This window comes from Leptonychotes weddellii, chromosome 10, assembly GCF_054177405.1.
Source record: "Leptonychotes weddellii isolate Sample4059 chromosome 10, ASM5417740v2, whole genome shotgun sequence".
Classification (NCBI taxonomy): Eukaryota; Metazoa; Chordata; class Mammalia; order Carnivora; family Phocidae; genus Leptonychotes; species Leptonychotes weddellii.
This window is the reverse complement of record NC_138378.1, coordinates 55,124,891-55,149,145: the sequence shown is the minus strand read 5'-3', so window position 1 is coordinate 55,149,145 and position 24,255 is coordinate 55,124,891. Positions and strand designations below refer to the sequence as shown.

At 37.9% G+C, this 24,255-nt stretch overlaps 1 protein-coding gene across 5 annotated transcripts in view; it reads right to left on the bottom strand.

Moving 5' to 3' along the window:
• CAMKMT (calmodulin-lysine N-methyltransferase) overlaps positions 1 to 24,255 on the bottom strand; it is a 715,155-nt gene that overhangs the window by 539,853 nt on the left and 151,047 nt on the right. The window lies entirely within an intron of this gene.

Here is a 24,255-nt window from a genome sequence, read left to right as displayed (position 1 = left end):
CCACCTCTTCTTCTAATTTGTTCTTCTTCTTGTGATCCCTGCTTCAGTATTACCCTTCACGTAAGCCAGAGACCTGGGAGTCACACCTGATTCCCCCTCATCCCTTACCCCATACATTCAAATAGTCCCCAGATCCTAGTAACTCTACTTTGTTACTAGATCTCTAACAGTCCCCTTGCTTTCCCATCCTCACTACCAATACCCTTAGTTTAAGGCCTCAGTGTTTTGTTTTGTTGTTGTTGTGGTGGTGGTGGTGGTTTTTATCTGAACTATGTCAACAAGCCTTTGACTGGTCTCCCTGTCTCCGGACTAACACCCCTTCCAATCTATGTTCCATGAAAATATTGTAAAAATATGAATCTGAAAATGCAAACCATGGCCATGCTTTTATACAGGACTGTCTAATACGACTACTGCTTCTCTCTCCAGTTTCTTCTCTCATTGCTATCCCCTTTCCACTCTTTTTGGTAGTTCCAAGACCACTCTTGTCAAGTCCTTATATACATGCAGTTTCCTCTGCTGGAACTTCCCTCTCTCCCCCTACTCCCACTCCAACCCAAACTACCTCCATCTGGTTAATTTCTACTCATCTGTTCGATTTTACTTATCTTATTTAACAGACTATAATGCTGCACTTACTATGTACCAGACACTGTTCTAAGGGCCTTAGGATATTAATCCATTTTTATTACCCTCATTTTATAGATGAAAACATGAAGTACAAAAAGGTCAAGTAACTTGTCCAAGAGCACACAGCCAACAGTGGCAGTCAGGATTCAAACACAGTCTGGGTCCAGCTTCCACTTACTTAATTAGTAGGAAGACTTTTGTGTTCCTACACCACTGAATGCATCCCTCTGTCATAATGTTTAACTAACCATTGGTTTTTCCTACTCTCTTGTCCATCTCCTCCATGGAACAGTTTCTCGAAGGCAGAAACTATAGCTTATTCATCTTTGAAAGTCTAGTGGTTATCCCGGTAATTGCTATTGAGTATGTAGACACTAGATACTTGTTCAATGAATGAATAAAGTAGCAAAAAAAGTCACAGTGAATAAGCAAACTTAGTATTTCTAAAACCTAAACAAGAATCCATTTCTTAAGATTCTCCATACATTTTTATTTGCAAATCACTTAATATTAATGTCTAGAGCCTCTTTTTCAAAGTTTGCATTTTACAGAACCAGAGTACCCAACCAAACAATAAAGGTAACCAATTAAATGAAAGATACTTCGTAAGAGGGATGTCTTAAATTTTAAACCCATTAACATGTCTTCATTTGGTAAATTATTATTTTTATTTCAGTGTAAAATTATAATTAAAAACTCCACCTGAGCTTTGAGAATAACTGTACCATTCATTAGAATAGAGCAAAAAAGGATACAACTGTGGAATATCTTACCGTCCAACTTTGGTAGGCTACAGAGGGGAAATGCCATTCTTTCAGCACATTCGTAATTTAAAAAAAAAAAAAAAAGTGTTTCATCCCTGGACAGAAGGATGTCATGTCTTTTTTTTTAGAGAGAAAGAGAGTGAGCATGTGCAAGTGGGAATCAGGGAGGATGGGGGGAGGGGCAAAGGGGACAGGAGAAAGAGAATCTTAAGCAGGCTCCATGCCCAGCACAGAGCCCCACTTGGGGCTCTACCTCATTACCCTGAGATCATGACTTGAGCTGAAATTAAGAGTGAGACGCTTAACTGCCTGAGCCACCCAGGTGCCCCAGAAGACCATGTCCTTTTAATGGACAAAACAATACAGGTTAAAAGTCAACTTGTCTTTTCTTAGAGTACTTATATATATATATATATATAGTTACCCCAGAATCACAGCCCTTGCATAAGAGTGTAAAATAAGGAAAGTTCACATGCTATCTACACATGTGACCTTCTGGCTCAATGGTCAACAGAGTGTCAGTAGTGTAATACTGTGTTGGTCAGTTACAGATATTTGAATACCATCTGCTACTTGCTGAAAATGTTACCGATTTTATACAAGACTCTGATGTGCCATGAAACTTTAAATCATAGCACATATCTGGTACTTAATTTCTGTGACAAAGGAATATTCTGACCTTGAACTCTTTGGCTAAGCATCATTTTACCTTGTACAAACTTCATGCCAAGGAGAATCTGGCATATGGACATTGCTCCACAAATATTTGCCATGAAGAATAATAGATTTTAATACACCCAAAAGAGAATTTTATATTTTAGGCTAAATATCTGAAAACCTTTCTCCTGTCAACTAGAATAAGAACCACAAACCTATTCTTCTAAGCCCAGGATGACTATATCAGCTAGTGAGCCTGGGACAGTCCTAGTTCATGCTGCTGTGGCACAATTATTAATAGCACCCCCTTTCACTCTCAAAAGTCTCCCTGATGGTATGATAAATTATATGGTCATCCTAAATCTGTCTTGTCTGTTAGATTCTCCGAGATAGATGTAAGACACCAGCCAGACCACACTTACTACTATCTAGAGGAATAATAAAGAATGGAAAATCATTCTCAATCATATACATGCCAATAAATCTGAAGATTTATGGCAGGTATGAAAACAATTTTAGCTCAGTATTAATATTAATGTCAGCAGTACGGACGACATATTAATATTACTTGTCCTAGATGAAGAAGACGTAGACTAAAAGGAGAGCTCTTCTCTTACTTTCTTTCCAACTCTCCTATTCCCTTCCTCCAAATTGTTCTTTTTTCTAAAATCACTGCAGATTTGTCTAATGACTATCAGGGGGAAATGGCGTACCTAAACTACATAAACTTCTTCTATCCCTGAGGCAGAATAATGGGAGGCAGTCACCCAATGGTTAAGAGGTAGGCTTCATAATCAAACAGACTAGTTTTCACATCTTAGCTCTCTCACCATACACTGTGTAACTCTGGACAAACCACTTAGCTTCTGTGTGTCTCCGTTTCCTCATTTGTAGGATGGGAATAATATTAGCAGGACAGTTGTGAGGATTAAATAAGATGATGCCTGCAAATTGTGTAGCGTGGTTCCTGAAACATAGTAAGTGTTCAATAAATGGAAACTATGAGGGTGAGTAGTTGTCTCAGTCCTCAAACCAGATTTGGAGCATGGCTACAGTATTGGTGTGCAAGGACACCAACTGTATAAAATTCCAGAATCTTAGAGTTGTTATGGACTGTAACAATCACCAAACCAAACACTGAAGAAACTGCTTTAAAATTCATTGGCTTTTAGGTCTTGCAAGATGTCTTGCATTATGTACAGGAATTTAGGTAGATGGGCATTCACTGAATAGATCTTCCATGTCTAGGGAACAATGTCAAGCCCTAGATAGGTAAGTGACTTGGCTCAGTTTGCAGAGCTTGCTAATGAGAAAGCCAGAAGTAAAATGGAGTTTTAAAATTTTCTCTTTTAAATTCTTTTTTTAAAGAGTTTTTATTTATTTATTTGAGAGAGAGCACGAGGTGGGGGGGGCAAAGGGGAGAAGGCAGAGGGAGAGGGAGAAGCGGACTCCCTGAGATCATGACCTGAGCCAAAACCAAGAGTCAGTGGCTCAACCAATTGAGCTACCCAGACACCCCTCTCTTCTGAATTCTATTAAAAAGATTCAGAAGTGTAATGACGGTAGACAAGATATCAGTGTGTATCACTGTGAACATTTATCCACACTATATGATAGAAACCCATGTTGCACTTGGTCGTAAGTTAAACTGGTTCTGGAGTAAGTTAAACTGGTTCTGATATAAATTCCAAGATGCCCTTAAGGAAAGTTCTTCATAGATGTACAGAGGTAGATCATGTATAGGCCTCAGTTTTCTCTTATGTAAAGTGGGAGTAATATCATGTGATTTCCAGGGATGTTTTGAAGATCAAAGTAACATGCAAAAGCACTTAGTGCAGTGCCTCACTGTCATGTCCCAAAGTTTACTGTGCTGACAATGATCTCTATTCTTCCACACAAATTCATCTATAGTGACATAAAATTTCAACAAATGCTTCCCATTGCTGCCATTTAAAAAGCATTCTTTGGTTTAAAGCCCAGCCAGGGTGTTTTAAGAAAGCATGGGCCTCGCTGCTAATGGACCGGCTGTGTCCCAGCATCTTTTTGTTGGGAACTCTCTCCTGCAACTGAATGTTAAATACAGATCACAGGTGACCCTGATAAAATGACTCAAGTAAGCAAATTTGACACTTTTCTTTCCTATGCATAAAACTCCAGGGAGCTTCAAGGCCCATCAGTAATGGCCAGAGGAATACAAAGGGCAACAGGCACAATTCCCTCCAGAACTTGCAACCCTTCCAACATTATGCAGAAGCCATCTGCTTGGAGTCACCCAGACAATGGGAATTTGAGGTCTCTGCGCTCGGGTTTCTAAAGTAAATTTACGAATTCAATGAATGTGACATCTAATTTCTTTGGGCAACCTAAGGGAAAGAATAAGATCTTACAGATGTGGGTTTCTGCCCCCAAGTTAAACAGTACTATGTAATTTTGTGATTAGACTACTGGGGTGTACTCTACCTGGAACTTTGGAACACCACCTGGAATTCTGTAGCTAGGGGGAATAGATAGCTTTTTACCAAACCAAACACTGAAGAAACTGCTTTAAAATTCATTGGCTTTTAGGTGTTGCAAAATGTCTTGCATTATGTACAGGAATTTAGGTAGATGGGCATTCACTGAATAGGGAGTTTAAAATTTTAGCCCCAAGCCCCATTCTTGGAAGTCCCTGTGAAGATACACAAAGAATATATAAAACATCCATAGTTCCCTTCATATCTTGCAATGACAGCATTGGCTTGATCCCAAATTACAAGACAAGTGGAAAAGAGGGAACCACAGAAGAGGACTCATCTAGACACTGCAAGCTCCTAGAGCTCTCTTTTGGTTTAGAAGACAGTGAATCAATGCTCAACAGAAAGCATCTGGTTACTGACTTCTTCCCATATTCACCCCATGGAAATAGAGAAAAAGATATGAGGGGCCTATAAACTCCCTGTGTTCACGGTCTCCCCAAGAGCCTTGCTTAACATTAACCTTCTAGTAGACATTTCATAATCAATTTAAATCATTTACTGTCCCACATATGGAATTTTCATATATGCATTTTATATGTAAATACACTCTTATATGGTTGTCAATTTAATATATATGCCAAAAGTAAGAATATATATAAGCTGATGTTCTTTGTGTTGACACTGTCTCTTTAGCAAGACATTTCTGTAACTAGGACTCCCTGTACATACTCCCCTCCCCCATTCTCTGCCCACCTTTTAATGTTACTTCCAATTCTGACACATCAAAGTGAATCTCTCATATTTTAAAAATCCTAGAATCTAAAGCTAATAAGAACTACACACTAAGCAAGGGAAGGATGGAGTAAAGATGCTCTCCACATAACACCATGACTTTGAACGTGACAGAGCTGGATCAGGAACAAAAATGTGCAGCCAATGTTCAAGAAGTTCAAAAAGACCCATTCTGTCCTTCTAAGATGAAAGCCCGGCAGAGGGTGGGGTTGGAGGACATCACATAGGACATAGGTTAACTGGAGTTTGAGGCTTTCGGGGTCCTTAAGATAAGCCAATAAACAAAAGGATAATGATCCTCTGTCAAGAAATGTTTTTAAAATACATGAGTAGTTCAAGAGGTTGTGGCAGGTGGCTTGACAGGAAAAAATGGAGTCTTCCTGCTGTGAGAAAAGATTCTTCTCTTCCCTTGGGGCGAATTATGTTTGCCACTCAATGTACATTTTCCATGTTTTGGGGATTATAGAACTATAATCATAGTACTCTGGTGAGGAATTCCCCCAGGGGGTGCCTGAGTGATTAGTCACCAAAGAGAGCCCAAAGGAGTGGACAGGGCTGGTAAACTAAAGAAAGCCTTAGTCATTCACTAGCTTCAGAAGATCACAACCATCTCTTTCTACTATAAATGAACTGGGAACATTTTCTTCCAACAGGAAGAAGAACTTAACAGATATGAAAATAGAAAAAGGAGATCATGTTTTCCTCTGGCCCAGGAGGAAACTACTATGGAACAGACTAGATTCAAAGAGAGAAGACACCTTAGTTTTCAATACTGCATGACAAATTTCCCACAGATTTAGCAGCTTAAAACAGCACCCAGTGATTTATTCATTCTCAGGTAGGTCAGAAGTCCGGCATGGCATGGGTGGATTCTCTGCTCAGGGTATCACCGGCTGAAATTGAGGCATCAGCCAGACTTTCTCATCTGGAGGCTCTGGAGAAAAATCCACTACCAAGCTCATTCACGTCGGTAGAATTCGGCACCTTGTGTTTATAGGACAGAGGTCCCCTATTCCTTGCTGGTGGTCACCCAGTGGCCACTCTCAGCTCTAGAGGCCATCGACATACCTTACCATGTGGCTCCTTCCATCTTCAAGCCAGCAAGTCCTTCTCATGCTTCCAATCTCTAACTTCCTCTAGCCTCAGATTTAAAGGGCTCATGTGATTAGGTCAAGTCTACCCAGATAATCTCCCTGCCTTAAGGTCAACTGATTTGGGACCTGAATTATCACTGCAAAATCCTTCCACAGCAATACCTAGATTAGCATTTGACTGAATACCTGGGAGACGGTGTGTGTATACCAAGAGTCAAGAATCGTGAGGGCCATTCTAGAATTCTGCTATCAGGGGTCATGGTTTCATGTAAGACTATGATTTCCTAGTTTAGAACCAAAGCACAGAGAGAAAAATGGGTCTTGGACAATGGCAGAGCTTCCAAGGCTCTGGATTCACAGAAAACTCTAGACTGGGACTAGAAGTGACATGTATTTGTCTAATATTCTGTGATATCCAAGAGAGTCAGGAATGAGAAAGGAGGGGACCTGGAGCTGGCTGTCCCCACAAACTATGCTATAGGAAGCACACAGTAGGATGCTAAGTAAATCTTTGTTGAATTAAAGAACTAAGCCTATTTGGGGGCAAACATTAATTAATGTTAGAATCATACATCTTAAAACCTCACATATGTCTATGCTTTTGTCTTTCTTCCACATCCCTAAATTTGTGGGGAAATGTCCTGAGCTAGGGCTTTTCCCTGCTCCTCCATCAGGATGTTAGAGTGACCAGTACCTCAGATGGGTAGGTAGGCCAGTGGCAGGACAATGCAACAGGAGGGACAGTCAGGGATGGACAGCTGTGGGGATGATCTCTTTCCGCCTGAGCTTCAGTTCAACCCCGTCCTCCCTACTGCATTATAATTAACTAAATTTAGGCCTTTATGGATAAGGAAAGAGAAGAAGTAATACAATTTGACCATTTCCTGTGTGCCAGACACTTTATATAATTATTTAATAATTTAATATTTTAATTAATTTAATTATTCTTATTTAATTCTCATAATAACCCTATGAAATGGGTATTATTTTTAATGAACAAATTAAGGTACAGAGATGGGATGTGAAACCACAGTCTTTCCAATGCTAAGCTCCAACCACTGTGTCAATCTTGTTCCATATATTGCTGTCAACTTGTAATGATTTCATCCACTGTCCTTTAGGTTTTAGGTTAATCTTTCACCTACCATTCCCTGACCCACTCTTCTTACTTGACCCCTCAAGTCCCACCTCGATCAATCCTGCTGAGGCACTGTCGTCTCAAACCATCAGCCTAGAACAGATTTTATTCTTACTTCTGCTGAGTGAATTTCCAAGGGGCTGCCTAAAGGCCGGATGAGACCACCAGTCCTGGAGTGGAGGTTTCTGTACCTGAATCATAGAATTCTCTGAATTCGAGTGCACTTACATTTTGGGGGGGATCAGAGAGAGACATATGCTCCTGAGCTCCTTTCATCCAATCAGGTTCTGCTCTCCATCCACGAGACCCCTCACCAACTGACACGTTTCTGCAGAGCCAGGCAAGCCAACCCAAGAGATTTATCCTGATTTACCCTTAGGGATTTACAGTCTATATTTTAAAGTGGAAAATCCCATGAAAAAGGCACATTTACAGGGGGAGAAATGAAAGCAACACCAAGTCGTGTGTCATTTCGTTGTATGGTCAGTCTCAGTGCGCATTGCACTGTATCAGCATTAGGGAAAATTAAGTGAGAAAAACATTACAACAGCCCAGGGACACTTCTACCTAAATTTTGTGATTACATTTTAAGTGCTCTCTGTCACAGATATCATAAACTGATTAAATCATTTCATGCCTGACCCCTACTGACTATGCTAAGTGAAAAGAGAGGGCTATTAATAACTACCCATTTCTGACAGCTGCCCAGGGGCAATGCTGCCTTTTGCAGTGCTGAAATGAGTCCCCGGCTCACTTGCTGAATGCTGAATATTGATTCATATTATGAGTGTTGTCAAACACAGAGTGCAGTGCTGCCGATCCGTAGTGGCAGGTCATCAGGAATAGCATTAGCAAATGTCAGGTCAGGAATCAAAGGCCTGCTGGACTCTTTAGGGATGAGATTTATCGATTCCATAAAACGTGAAACAGATCAAGTACTTGTGATGATGGAAACGGTCGTGGCAGAATGAGGCTGAGCCTGCTCTGATGTAGACCTCAGGACAGATGCAGTACACAAGTGACCATGAAAGAAAATGCTAGAAGTTGGAATGCCCGGGACAAGGACAACAGCAGCTTTGGGCTAAGGAGATTTGGGGGCTAAATGTCAGATCTCAGATGTGAAATTGGTCAAAGGTGTATGTGGGGTATGTGTGTGTGTGTGTGTGTGTCCTACCAGTCTAAGGTATTTCCAAGAGCCAAATCCAAAAGAATGGGATCAGATGCTGTCATGAATATGACAAACAAAAGATAACTGTCTATGTAAAAGGGGCAATTTGTTATTTTATTGACATCTCTTCTGAAGACACTTAAAATATATCTGGCTTCTGGATTTCCATCACTAGAAATAATTTTTTGAATAAAATCCTCCCATATTGTTATTCCATTCTCGTATTATTCCGCGAGGTGTCCATTAAAACTGTAATTTTTGTAATTCCCCTAGTGCCTTCATCTTGATATAGTGAAAGAAGAAAGAAAGAAAGAAAGAGAGAGAGAGAGAGAGAAACAGAGAGGGAGGGAGGGAGGGAGGGAGGGAGGAAGGAAGCCCTAGACTAGAAGTCAGAATACTAGATTCTTTTAATTCTTGTTCTGCTATTTATCTTGCGACCTTAGGCAAGGCACAACCTCCTATATCCCAATTTCCTCACCTGCAAAAAAATAAAAATCAAAACCAAACAAAAAGTATATGTGCCCTAGCTCTACAAAAAGGTTTTAGGTAGAAAATCAATAACGGATCACAAGTCCCATAATGGAGAGCAGGGTACATATTCATCTTGATGTTTTCAATACCTAGTAAAGTGTTTGGCTCAGAATAATAATTAATTTTTCATTTAACTAAAGGAAAGATGGATACGCTCTGAGACTGTAAAGGTTTACTGTTACTCTTATTGCCTTTATTATTATAAATTTGTTTGCTAAGTATGTAATACTTGGTCTAGCAACACTGGAAATGTTTTGAAACTTGCATTGCTTAATGGAAGTTTGCAGAAGTCATAATTTGCTTTCACGTCTTCTAAAAGCAGACCACAATGCCATCTTTAATTTTGCCCCATACTGTGCCTGGAGCCTTGAGCTCTCCATAAGGGAAAGCTAGCAGCTGTGAAGTTCTAATTGTTTATTATATTTCAATAGGTAAATGTAAATTTGTTTATTTACAGCTTGTAAGAGTTTCCTTCTAGAGGAAAGAGTTCTGCTTTCTAGAAGAAATTTGCTCCTTTGACCACTGTAGTATGTCCTCATTGATTTGCTTTTATCTACAAAATGCATTTCGGAAAATTATACAAAATTACCCTTTTTAAAAATTATTTATAAAAACTTAGTCATCATTGGATTACATCAGCTTATCCTACCTTTTAAATAATTTACATGTGGTTTATTGTTTCTTTTCTTCATTCTCACTTAAATTCTAAATCTTCCTCTGATAAGAAAAGAAAAAGGAAGAAAAGGTGTTAGGATCTTATAGACTGTCCATCAAAGGATCACTCTAGTCTTGTTTTAAATGGGTTGATGAGAGAAAATGAACAGGTGCTACAGGTTACTCAGCTGTTCTAAAATTAAAGATTGATATTTTTCCTCTTGTTCTATTAGCGGACCTTTAGTGACATGTTAGCACTGGATAATGGTTGCAGCAGTTTAAGCCCCATGCTGTGATTTTTAACAGAAAGCCCTGCTACAGCAGCAAACAATGACATCTCCCCATAGCCAGTAACCTAATAAGGAAGCAGTTGCAGCCCTAGGCAGTTTGACTAAACAGCAAGAGAAATCTGACTTCCAATGTACTAAGTCCACTTTAAAGACAATGGCCTGGCTTAATTAACACTGTATTCATTTGTAACTCAATCAATTTAGAATTTTCGTCCTTTAACCATTGACTCTGCCAGCTTAAAAAGAAAAAGAAGGCTCAAGCTGCTGAAAATCCCTCTTGATTTACAGAAACAGGAATTTCTGAACCAGCACTAGAATAAATAACCCTGAACTTTAATTGCTAAGTTTCCCGAAATGGCTAGGTAATCGTAAAACCATCTTTTAATAAAAGAGTTTCATTGACTATTTTGGGAATAAGCTTGGAATGTATTTAATGTAATACCAAAACAAATTATTTTCTTGTACTCCTCTTTTGGGGGGCACTAAATTTAAAATACTAGATCTTGCCCAAAACTATCTATTTTGAATTATTATCACCAACAGTAGCCTAGCAGATTTTGTCTAGCATGCTTATGGGGTCTCATAAATTTCATTTGGCCTATCTTGGCGCCTTGGCTTTGGTTTGACCAATATACACCACCCTCTGAACAGAAATTAAAATAAATGCTAACTCGATCGTATTGTTCATTGACGTTGATTTTCATCTTAAAACACATCAGTCAACAAATAAGGTTAATTAGGTAAGACTAGACTAAACTAGTATTCTGAATTCTCATAAGTAAGGATACAATTTTAAGAGAAATAAAATATATAATTACTGCATGAGATCAACTAGGTTGTGTAAATATTTGGTAAATATTAGAATTTGCAGCCTTATAAAACCAACCACGTAATCTTTCCTGAAAATCTTTGCATTCCGCAAAATTATGTGCTAAAAAATAACAGGGCTTATGAGGGTTGGGGCAGACCATTCAAAACGTGTTAACCAAAGCATAAATGAAAATAATAACATTATTTAAAATTAAAAATACTAGCACAGTTCATCTCCACTGATATTTACACTTAGCTTCACAGTCTATTCTTTGCAGCCTTAACCTTGAGGCTCATACCATTTTCATGAAAATTAAAAGTATGGATAATCCAGAGCATAGCATTCTTCACTAATTCATGTTTTTAACACAGAGGGAAATGTCCGTGCAGCCTCTTCACCTTCCCTTACCGTCATCCTCACAGTTGGCTTAACATCATGGAAGGAACAGAGGTTCTTAAAGCCACTACAAGAGCCACTATTTGCACTAAAAGAAGGCACTTCTGAAGACTGTCAGCTTCTCTCTTGAGGTCTTCATAAAGTGCCAACGTTTTCTCTTTAATTGAAAGAGAGCTTGCCCCAATGGCTTCAAAACATAAATCAAAAAATAGGAAAATCTCATATAAACCAACAAAATTTCCACATCATTTCCTACTTCATTCTCCTATTTACCAACTAATAAGAGATAATTTGCATGAAACAAACTCTTGGGTACATAAGCCATGTTCTCTGTTATAATAAGAAAGGAAAGTATGTATGGCTTTTAAAAGCTAATGAGGGTGAGGAATGGACGCTGAAGAGAAAGAGGATCCCAGCTCTCTAACCTGGTACCCAGGGCCTCCCACCATCTGACCATTAGTCTAGAGTTCCAGTTTTATTTCTCACACACAGCTCTCGCTAGATGAAGCCATGCTGGAATGATCTTTTATTTGGTCCTTAACCTTATGCATTCCATAACTGCTATTCTGAATACCAGGCCTGTATCTGGGCCTGGCGCTGATTCTACCTCTTCCATGAGCCCTCCCCCGCCTCCATCCTCCTCTGACCTACTCATTTCGCTCTTTCTAGGTAATGCCTCCTGACCTGCCAGCCAAGTTTATAGATAGATATATATATGTGCATACACAGACATACATACATATGTATGTGCATGTCTATGTATAAAAAAGAAAGAGAGAGTGAGTCTTAGCTCCTTAATTCTAAGCAAGTTGAGTGGAGGTCTTAGTTGTCATCTTCCTCTTGCTTTTTTTGGTAACCCCCAAATGCCTAGCAGTGTTTATGCATGGCAACAGCTCTGTAAGTATTTATTCTGGATTTTTTTTGGCTGAGGGCCTTATATGGAATCGTATAATAACCACTCTGCATTTGATAAGTATACTCCAGAGAGTTGAAAGAAGTTATGAACCAAACAGTATCTGAAAATAACTTATACACACAAACTTAGATTTGAGCTGATTATATTCACAGAGATAAAGATATGGCTACTTCTAAGAATTCACCCCAAAGACACACCTGAACATTGCAAAAATACATATACACAGGGTTATCCCTTGCAGCATCTTTTGTTAAATTTAAAATATTTTGAAACAATCTAAAGGTCTATGAAGAGTAAAGTGGTAAATAAACCATGGTACATCAACACAGTGGAGTGATTCATAGCTATAAAAAAGAATGAGAAAGATTTCTATGAATCAGTACAGTGATTTACAGGATATATTAAGTGAAAAAACCAAAGTGCAATAGTATATATGGAAAGGTTATCTTTTGTGTAAGAAAGAAGATAAAATAAGAAAATACACACTTTGCTTTTTTTTGGCAAAAGAAATATAGAAAGGATAAACCAGAGACTAAGGAGATAAATTTGTTAGAGAAGCAGGTAAGAATGGGTACAGCAGTGGTAGGGTGGGGAGGGAACAGAAAGACACTTCTTTGTGTTATATACTTTTGGACCACAGTAATACCTTATGTATTAAAAAGATAAAATAGCACAAAACCAGCACGATGAGAGGAAAGCCCTAAAATGCAACACGAATAAAAACAAGTGAACGTAACCTTATTTCAATTAAATATAATAACTAAACTGAAGGTGGCAGAGGTTGGAGGGGGTAGGTGGGGATTAATTTTATACCTCAGTCTACAGACAGAAAGAACTATAAACAAATATTGAACCCAATAAATAGGTTTGGTTTTTGCAGTATTTATGGGTTAGCAATTCTGAAACTATTTTCTATATTCTAGGAATCAGCAAATAAATAAATATATTGAGGATAATAGGAGCCAGGTTTTTCACTGATAAAGGAGAGAGTTACAAGTACGAAATATGGTGTTGGAATAGTATTGAATATATCAATTTGAGTTTATATATATAAATACGAATTTTTGTAGCTTTGTTCCCTGCGAGAGCCCAAAAGCAATAACATCCCAATAATAAGGAGCACACCTAGAACCCACTTCTGGGTTTCGAAATAACATCTTCCACTAAAAGGAACCAGTGTTCCTCGGAGAACTGGTTGGTGCCATGGCTGGACCAGGAAAATATAAATTGAGCCTGGAATACCTTGTTGTATCAGAAAATAAAAAAGAATACAAAAAAGATAGGGCCATGTCAAAAAGACAAAGGAGTCAGCTTGAAGGGGCTTCTACTGACCAAATCCGGGACAATATGAGCACCAGAATAAATAATGGAAACAAAATATTTTAATCCATTGAATAAAACAAGAATCCACAAGTCCATACTAAAATGCATGTATGCATACATACATACATACATACATAAGAAAGGGGAAATGGGAAGCTCTTCTTTACAACAGAATGTCAACTAATAAATGTAGAGTTAATTATTTATACAATAATAATAGATTCAAGCATGATTCACCAATGAATGCTAAAATTGGTAGGTGAACATTGATGGGGAATAAAATATTTAAATAGTCTTAAAGCTTCTCTCCACAATTACTTATTGATCACAAATGGAAAAATGGTAACTGTACAATGGAAAACCTAGAAGTCATCACCTTTGTCATCACCAAGTGGTTAGGTCAATATCACCAATAATGGAACAAACCAATATGATGTTATCCCCTGATAGGTTGCACTGGATAAAGACACCATCACTCTGTGATATGCTTGCCAAAAAGCATAACCTGAATTTGATCATGAGGAAAGAAGACAAACCTAGGCTGAAGGACATTCGGCAAAATAACTGGCTTTTACTCTTCAAAAATGTCAAGATCAAATGAGACAAAGAGAGACTGAGGAACTGTTCTGGATTAAAGGAGACTAAATAGACAGGACAAGTATATTAAAGGCTTGATCCCGAACTGGATACTGGTGTGGGAAAAATAGCTATAAAGAATATCAAGATAATTGTTGAAATATGCATATGGATTGTGGGTTAGATAACAGTTTTGTATAAATGTTAAATTTCCTGATTTTGAGAACTATACTGTGGTTAAGAGAGTATTCTCGTTCTTAGATAATTCACAGTGAAATACTTAGGGTAAAGGGATATACCCTGTCTGCGACTTATAAGATAGAAAGATAATAGATACAGATATAAAAAGATATATTAAAAAAAGAAGTATTTTTATATATAAAGATTATACAGATAGATGGATAGAAAGAATGTTAATGTAAATAATTCGTGTGTTCAAGTACAAAGTATAGGAGTTCAAGGTCTGTAAGTTTGAAGCTAAAATGTTTTTCAAGTGTGTGCATGTACATAAATATATAATGTGTATGTGTGTAAAAAACATGGTCCACATACTACTTCCCCGGGAGGGTTCATTTCCCGCTGAGAAACTCCGGGTCAGTTAGAAGGTAACTTTGAAGGAAAGACCAATCTATCCTCAAAGAAAGGAAAGCCATCAGAATATATTGAATATGCTGGTTGCCTTAGTGTAAAATAAATTTTTAAAAAAAGAAAAAGAAAAGAAAGCCAATGAGAATCCAGGAGACCAAATGGCCTACAATCAGTCATCTATATGGAGTCCCTCTGAAAACATGTTATCAGTAAGAGAAGAAAATATTCATAGGAACTCGAAGATGGCAAAATAATGAGTAAGTCCTGCTTTGCCTCAGACATCCTGATTCATGCCAATGTCCTGCCATGTTATTCATAAGACCCAAAAGTGTTCAAGTTTGGATGACAAATTATATGATCATTTTACAGAAAATTAACCATATGGCTTTCATCTTTGTAACAGTTTCTTCTTCCTCTTTTTTAAACTTTTCCAACTCATGTTTCATTTCCTTCAGATGAATCACCCTATCTTTTCTGATTTCCTCTCTCTCTAATTCTGGTCTTATTTTACAGAAGCAACTACTTCATTAATTTTTTGTTTGTTTTCTATTCTTTCTTTCTTTATATCTTAAATTCATGTTCAGATATAGTTCTTGCTTCTGCTCTATTCCAACACTTTTCTGGTAAGCTTATTTGTCAATTTTTTTGTTTGTTTCTTTTCTTCATTTTCCTTGTAATATTTCAATATTGATACTGCTGACTCTTTCTGTTTGTTTACTTATTACTCATTTTTGAGCAAGGTGAATTTTTCCAAGACTAGCTATTTGCATGAGGTTCATGTTGGGGAGGCCCAGAGCCACATTCCAGACTGTTAAGCTATGGGGTTTTTTTTTTTTTAAGATTTATTTTTCTTAAGAGAGCGAGAGTGGGGAGCAGGTTGCAGAGAGAGGGAGAGAATCTGAAGCTGACTCCACATATAGCATGGAGCCAGACACGGGGCTCCATCTCACAACCCTGAGATCATGACTTGAGTGGAGACCAAGACTTGGCTGCTCCGCCGACTGAGCCACCCAGGAGCCCCTTGGGATATCTAATAGGACATAAGACTGAATAAATTCTCTGAGCCTTTCCTTCACCTGAGCTAAATGAAGTTAGCACTCCAGGGCTGTTCATGATACAGTCTCTCTTTTCTCAACTCCATCTTCCTGAAAGCCTGCTTCCTACGACATGCTTCATCCTGTTTCTCAAGACATTATGCCAAAATTTTCAGGGAAGTCTATGCATCCATTCCCATGATTTTAAAAATGAGATTTTTGGATTTGCTCCCCAGAGTAAATGTGGAGGTAACTACCATCTTTACTCTGCCACTTCAAAACTGTATTTCTAACACAAAAGTGTGATCTGTCACCCTGCTAAAAAAATCTTCGATGGCATGCAACTAGGATAAAAGTAAAATTCCTTAATATGACCTTACAAAGTCTTCATAAATTTTTTCAGTTTTGTTGCTTGAATTTTCTGCCTGCCCAAACAGTGTGCCTTAATAGTGATGTCCTCCCTGGCTCCCATAGAAAAATGAATTTGCCCCTTTTTTGTGTTCCCATTCAAAGTATGCATCTTACTATATCTACTATGCATTGCCATTATTTATTTGCATGCCAGGTTTCTCCAACATACTTTAAGCTCCATGAGGGCAGGCAAATTGTCAAATTCATCTCATGTATCAGATACAGAACGTGACCTGCTGTAGGAACTCAGTAGGTGTTTGTGACACAGGTCTAAGTACGATGTCAAGTGCTATGGCATGCGAGCAGATATTTAAACTTCTGGATTTCTGGATTCCTTCCTAATTTTTAACTATTTTCTTTCTGTATATCAACACGTCATCAGATTTACTTCCTTATGAATTCACATGCCCATATATTTGTCAACATAATCTATATGTGATGGTATTAATAATTGTGATTTCTTAGACATTTGTACACTGTAACGTCCATCCACAAAACATCTTATTGTTGGGGCGCCTGGGTGGCTCAGTTGGTTAAGCGACTGCTTTCGGCTCGGGTCATGATCCTGGAGTCCCTGGATCGAGCCCCGCATCGGGCTCCCTGCTCCGCAGGAAGCCTGCTTCTCCCTCTCCCACTCCCCCTGCTTGTGTTCCCTCTCTCGCTGTCTCTCTCTCTCTCTGTTGAAAAATAAATAAAATCTTTAAAAAAATAAATAAATAAATAAATAAAAACATCTTATTGTTCCAACATATTGACACTTCAAAAGCAAGTAGCTAGCCTCTCCCTATGCTGTAGGTACCATTTTTTAATGGTTAGTTGATTAAAATATTGATACAAAATGACACTGGATCAGCAAGGAGCCAGATTTGGAAAATGCATGTACATACATATATATTACATATTGAACTGTAGGAAAGCACTATAAGGAAAAGAATCAAGAGTGTTAATTCCCAGTTACTATGACATACATTTGTTTTAAGTTAGGTAAATAGTCTCTAAAAATACCCTTTCCTGCCTTTTATTTTCTAATGCTTAAACTCCTGTAGAAGATGCCTGAGAATGATGGCATCACGCTGTAACTTTGCAATAAGACTAAAAGAAAAAGAAAAAGAAAATGCAGAAACGATCTCTTTTAAATGTACTCAAAAACATTTGGCTTCCTTTTCTTAAAGGGAACCTGTGTGTAACTGAAAAAAATACAAGTATAATATCATGAGATTCAAAGGTTTATCAAAATTGCTGTGATATAGACAAACCTCAAGTAAAATAGATGCCGATACATACCAAAGGGATTTGTAGTATTACTATTTATTTTACATAAAATAGATATACAAGATGTGAATGAACAGTAATCACAGAGTAGGAAGTCCAGTGGAAAAGGGGATATATGACCGGAACTAAAGCACTAACTCCTGTGATGAATAATGCTCCAGCCTCTGATAAAACTGTGACTATAATGTCAGTTGTCTTTCTTATTCAAATGAAATTTCTTGTACCCACACCAGCACAGCAGTTATGGGCTGTCAGCCAGGACATTTAAAGAACCTTAAAACAGCTGGATTTTACAAAGAAATCCTTCATAATGGGGTTGTACAGTCTCAAATTATACCATGGTATATTAAACAGGGCAATTTTTACAAGGAAAACCATATAAAACATTGTGTAAGGAGAGGTGTATATATTTCTAGGATTTGAACTCCATGTAACCCTATATTAGATCCATTATTTAAAAGGAGATCTGTTAAGAATTGGCCTTAATTCTTAACCTTAAAAACAGAGTGGAACAAATCTATTGAAATTCCTTGGAATAATCTTTAAAAGAATAGGTTTGTTGCGGCACCTGGGTGGCTCAGTCGGTTAAGCATCCGACTCTTGATTTCAGCTCAGGTCATGATCTCAGCCCTGTGTCGGGCTCCGCGCTGGGCATGGAGCCTGTTTAAGATTCTCTATCTGCCTCTGCCTCTGCCTCTGCCCCTCCCCACTGATGCTCTCTCTTTCTCTCTCTCTCTCTTTCTCTCTCTAAAAAAAAAAAGAAGAAGAAAAATAAATAAACAAAAGAGTAGGTTTGTAAACTACCTAACAGTATAATCCAGAGAGGGAAGAATCTGTCCTCAGTTTATCTTGCGACTAGAAAATGAGATTTTCATAAGTCATATATTTTTAGAAGTCAGTCTCTGTTCTTTATGCTAATATATTGGGCTCCCAGCAAGTTCACATGCACAATGGGGAATGTCCTTCTCATCATCTCTTATTTTCTCTGAGGCCACTACACTATTAAACTATTAATAATAATTTTTACAAAGAACATATACCTGCAAGCATTGTGAAATTGTGAGAGGCTGATAGTGGATATTTTAAATACTTTCTACACGTTAACATTTCAGAATGACTTTTTAAAATTAGAATTTAAATAATTTCTTAAAATACATCATAGACCCTCCCCCTTCCTTTTCTCTAATATATGAGACAAGAGCACTGGGGAGGCACATCACCTATGACCATCAAAAATTTGAGATCATTCACCAAATGAAATGGGTCTTGTTTTAAGAATAGTGATAGTGCATGTGCTTTGACCCTTTAAGAACCTCAAAGTATCCAGTTGGGGAAAATACATTGACTGAACACTGACAAAGTACAGTGCTGTTGGAATCATTCACATCAAACACATCATCAGTGATTTTCTAGAGAAAATGCCAACAGTGTGGCTAATCTTTTTGGTTAAACAATGCTTTTAGAAGTGCCTTAAGAACTAAAATGAGTATCTAAAAATTCTTTCAAATGCTATAAAGGCCATTAGTAGATGAACACATTTGTCAACAATTTAATATTTTTAAGTCATCTCAAAGTCACATAGTGGTAGTTTTTTTGTTTTCAAAGCATCACACTTGTTATTGATATGCTATATAACAAATAATACATTCTGAATTTTTCTTTGTTTATTAACAAGCCCTTGTAATTAACTTGCTTTTAAATCATAAGTATGATACTATTTTAATTTCCCTCACATTCTCTACCCTATCATTTGAAATCACATTAAGCTGACTCTTAGAAGGCCACCTGGTGTAATACTATGACATTGAAGTGAGCTGTTCTGGTATGCAGGCAACACTGACAGTCTTCTCTGCTAAAATCCATCTCTCTAACTGATGACAGAACTAGGGGAAATTAATTTTTGCTATTCATAAATACCTGACAGGTTTAATGTAAATGTTTTGAAAAAGACCTCAGCATATGCTGCACATACATTATATGCAGCACTGCACTGGAATATTGTATTTGAAACCCATTCAATTTCCAGATCGCTACTGCTGAAACTGTTGAAATTTCTCAAATTACTCACAGATTGCAATTTTCTCCATATACATGTAAATAACAACAGAAATCCCCATGAAACCTTTCAGTCACTGGAAAAATCAGCAATTTGACACTTAGGACAAATTTCTCTGATAGGAATACTATGAAAATGCAGGTAAACCTGACAAATCACTGAGCATTAGTCTAGCTCCCCTCCCGTGGTCAGAGCCAAAGAACTTATTTGAAGGAGGCTGTGCTCATTTTTAAGGCCCGGAAGGGCTGCTGCAGAATGCCTGCTACCTCAGAAACAATCCTGGCCCAAAGCAGATGAGTCGGGATCTTTCTCGTAAAGGTGAACACAGAGTCATTCCTTAAGATACCATACACAGTCCCAGAGACACACAGGAACACTTTTGTTTAAGTGTACATGCGTAATAAAGACCCTTGCAGGTTCGACCCACTTTATGAATTAGATATATCCTAGAAAAGTCAAGTGTAACTACGCAGGGAAGCTTTTTATTTAAATAAATTCTACAAAGGAAAACCATCTGTAATGCAATCACCCACCACTGATCTAATTTTCAAGTTTTATGTTCATTTTCAAGTTTGAGTATCAAGAGAATAATAACGGTAGTGCATTGAAACACATCAAATAGGTTAAAAATCTATGAGTTCATAACGATATTAGAAAAACAAGCCAGGGCGCCTGGGTGGCTCAGTGGGTTAAGCATCTGCCTTCGGCTCAGGTCATGATCCCAGGGTCCTGGGATGGAGCCCCACATCAGGCTCCCTGCTCAGCAGGGAGTCTGCTTCTCCCTCTGCCCCTCCCCCCACTTGTTCTCTCTCTCTCTCTTTCTCTCTCTCTCTCTCAAAAATAAATAAATAAAAGCTTAAAAGAAAAGAAAAGCCAAATACACCTGGTTGGTCTCCTTTGGAGTATGCTAGGGAACAAATTCTGAAAACTGGTAGATAAAGGGAAAGAAATCAAGCATTTAATCTGCCTTTCCTATAACTGTACCTCAGGTTATTGATAAGAGAAATTTTCTCTGTATAGAAGTATTCCAGCTAATAAATGAAAAAAGATAAACATATTAGAATATCACCACTTTGCAAACCCCTAATGAAATAATGGCCACTAACATCACAACACAATCAGATACTTGATTGAAATAAAAATGCAGAGTACAACCAATGAAGTATTCTTGTCCCCCCACCCCAAAACTTCTTAAGCTAACTACCAGTTCACAGGAGAAAAATGTATTCGACAATACCACAGAGATGCAATGAGCAAATCCTGAATGCGAGAAACAACAAGAAGACAGACCCAGTTTCTGAATGTGAGAAACAACAGGAAGACGGACCCAGTTTCTTCGACAAATAAAGATGCAAGGGAGAGGGAGAAATGAGGGACAGGAAACTATAGATTAAAACCATAGGTTAAAATGCAATGGGGGATGTTGTCTTGCTCCCAATTTAAACAAACTGACAGTTAAAAAAAAAGTTATGACAAATTTGGGAAAATTTGAGCAATGATTAGATGTTTGATGATTTTAAGAGATTGTTGGTCATTTTTAAGATATGATGATAGTACTGTGTTAATTTTTTTTTTCTTAAAGTCTATCTTTTAAAACACATACTAAAATATGTATTGATGAAATTAGTGGTGTCTGTTAATCAGAAATGGTTCAGTTGGTAGGAGGTGGGATTGGGTAGAGGGACAGATGGAAAAGACCGGCCATGTGTTGATAACTGGGGAATGGGTAGCTGTACGGAGGTTCAATATATATTATGCTCTCTACTATTGTGTAGTTTTGAACTTTTCTATTATAAAAAAATTTTATTGCACACAAAACTAAGGAAACATTATTTCTTGTAAAATTCTAAAATTTACTGCCTGACTAATAGTAAATTGGGAAGTTAGGAGGGGGAGAAGCTACAAAAAAGGAAGAAAATACTTCTACCTGTGATAATCAACAAGAAAGGAAAGAATAAATTCAGCTGAAGAGACAAAATTCTTACTAGATCCTTCCCAATTGGTTGGTTGAACTAAATAATCTCTAACTCCTTTTCCACTATGAATTTCTATAACTCTACAGCTTTAAAAATAACTATAAGGGATTAATACACAGAGCACAGAGGGTTTTTAGGGCAGTGAAACTACTCTGTATGATACTGTATGATAATGGTGGATACATCTGTCCAATGGTGGACAGATACATATACAGATACATATACATATGCATCTGTCAAAACCCATAGGATGTATAACACCAAGAGTAAGCCCCAGTGTAAACCTTTAAGGACTTTTGGGTGACAATATCCTGCTGTGTAGGTGCATCAGTTCTAACAAACGTACCAGTCTGAGGCAGGATGTTGATAGTGGGGGAGGCTATGCACACGTGAGGGCAGATGGTATGAGAAATCTCTGTACATTCTGCTTAATTTTGCAATGAATCTAAAAGTACTCTAAAAATAGTCTATTTCAAGAAAAAAAAACTATAAAACACTCATGAACGTGTTGCACAAACTCAACATACTGCAGCTCTTAAAGGTGTAGATTATGTCTAAGTGTAAATAATCTTAAAATATTTTAGGACATTAAAAAAGAGCTGGAGTGCTTGCCTAGAGATGGGGGATTGGGAGGAAATGAGGAGTGACTGCCAATGGGTAGAAGGCTTCCTTTGGGGTGATGAAAATGTTCTCAATTTGGTTGTGGGTATGGTTATAAAACCCTCCAGATATACTAAAAACTATTGAATAATACAATTTAAAGAGTGAACTGTACAATATGTGAATTATACCTTAAAAATGCTCTTATTTAAAAAGTTGAGGGGTGGGGCACCTGGGTGGCTCAGTCGTTAAGCGTCTGCCTTCAGCTCAGGTCATGATCCCAGGGTCCTGGGATCAAGCCCCGCATCGGGCTCCCTGCTCCGCGGGAAGCCTGCTTCTCCCTCTCCCACTCCCCCTGCTTGTGTTCCCTCTCTCGCTGTGTCTCTTTCTGTCAAATAAATAAATAAAATCCTTAAAAAAGAAAAAAAGTTGAGGGGTTTTTGTATATACATATAGAAAAAATTTGAAAATTAACTGTAAATATCCTCAGCCTTATGTAACTTCTAAGGCAGTAGCTATTAACGTCATAAGATTATTAACATTTATATTCAATTTACTGGGATAAAATTTCAGTTTGAAATATTGGGGAAGAGGCATATTGCTAGAGACAACAGTTTTGAGATCTAACAGACCCAGGTTTGAACCCTAACCCTGCTACTTATTATTTGGTGACCTCAAACAAATGAATTATCCCCTCTCAGCCTCAGTTTCTCATCAATAAAATGAGTACAAGGATTTTCACCTAATAAGATAATGATAAGGACTGGGCCCCTGGGTGGCTCAGTCAGTTAAGCATCTGCCTTCAGCTCAGGTCGTGATCCCAGGGTCCTGGGATTGAGTCCTGCATCAGCTCCCTGCTCAGTGGGGAGTCTGCTTCTCCCTCTGCCCCTCTCCCTGCTCAGGCACTCTCTCTCTCTGTCAAATAAATAAATAAAATCTTAAAAAAAAAAAAAGATTATGATAAGGACTGTATGACATAGGATGCTATAAAGCAGCTAATGATCAAAAAATGGAAGTAACCCTAATTTTTCTGTGAAAATATGCAGTGAAATTTTTGAAAGGAGGTAATATCTTTTTAGTATTTATTGGTACAATTTTTCTAATGGTTGTGATTGGATTGCAGTCACCAACAAGATAAATGTGGGCAGTTTTAATAACAATTATAATCTAATTTCATATATTTGTATCATCTAGCCTGAGATGTTTGTATAAATGCCTAAAAATACTTCCAGTACTATTACTACTATTACTATAACTACTAATATACACTGCACACCTTAATTCCACTTCTTCTCATATAAAATAAAAGGTTTTAAATGAATATTTGAGGAAAATAATACAAAGCGTTGCTTAACAAGCTAAACTGGTTTATTTTATTTTATTTTATTTATTTGAGAGAGAGAGAGAGTAGAAGGATGGGGCAGAGGGGGAGGGAGAGAGAGAATCTCAAGCATGCTCCACGCCACCGAGCACAGAGCAGGGTTCAGACCATCCCACAACCCCAAAATCATGACCTGAGCCAAAACCAAGTGTCAGATGCTTAGGGGCACCTGGGTGGCTCAGTTGGTTAAGCGTCTGCCTTTGGCTCAGGTCATGATCCCAGGGTCCTGGTATCGGGCCCTGCGTCAGGCTCTCTGCTAATGAGCGAGCCTGCTTCTTCCTCTCCCCGCCGCTTGTACTCTTGAACCCTCTGTAAAATAAATGGATAAAATCTTAAAAAAAAAAAAAAAAAAGGAGTCGGACGCTTAACTGACTGAGCCACCCAGGCGCTCCTAAACTGGTTTTTTTATTATGATGCTTTGCACTCATGTTGAGGCTCTTAAACTACTTCAAGTAAAAAGAAAAGATCATAGGAGGCATAACAGCTATTGTTTCAAAGAAAAGCAGAAAAAAGAGAATCATTCATTCATTTAACCATTCCACAAACATTTTCTGAATTCCACGTATCATGCCAGGCCTGGTGGATTAATGATGAATGTTGTCCACCAGGAGTTCCCAATCTATTGTCACACACAGGTAAGTAAGCAAATAATTTCAATAGAATGAAATAAATGCTAACAAGAGGGATGGCATAAAGTAGGGCACGGCTGACTGCAAAAATAAGGAATCCTTCAGTACCATG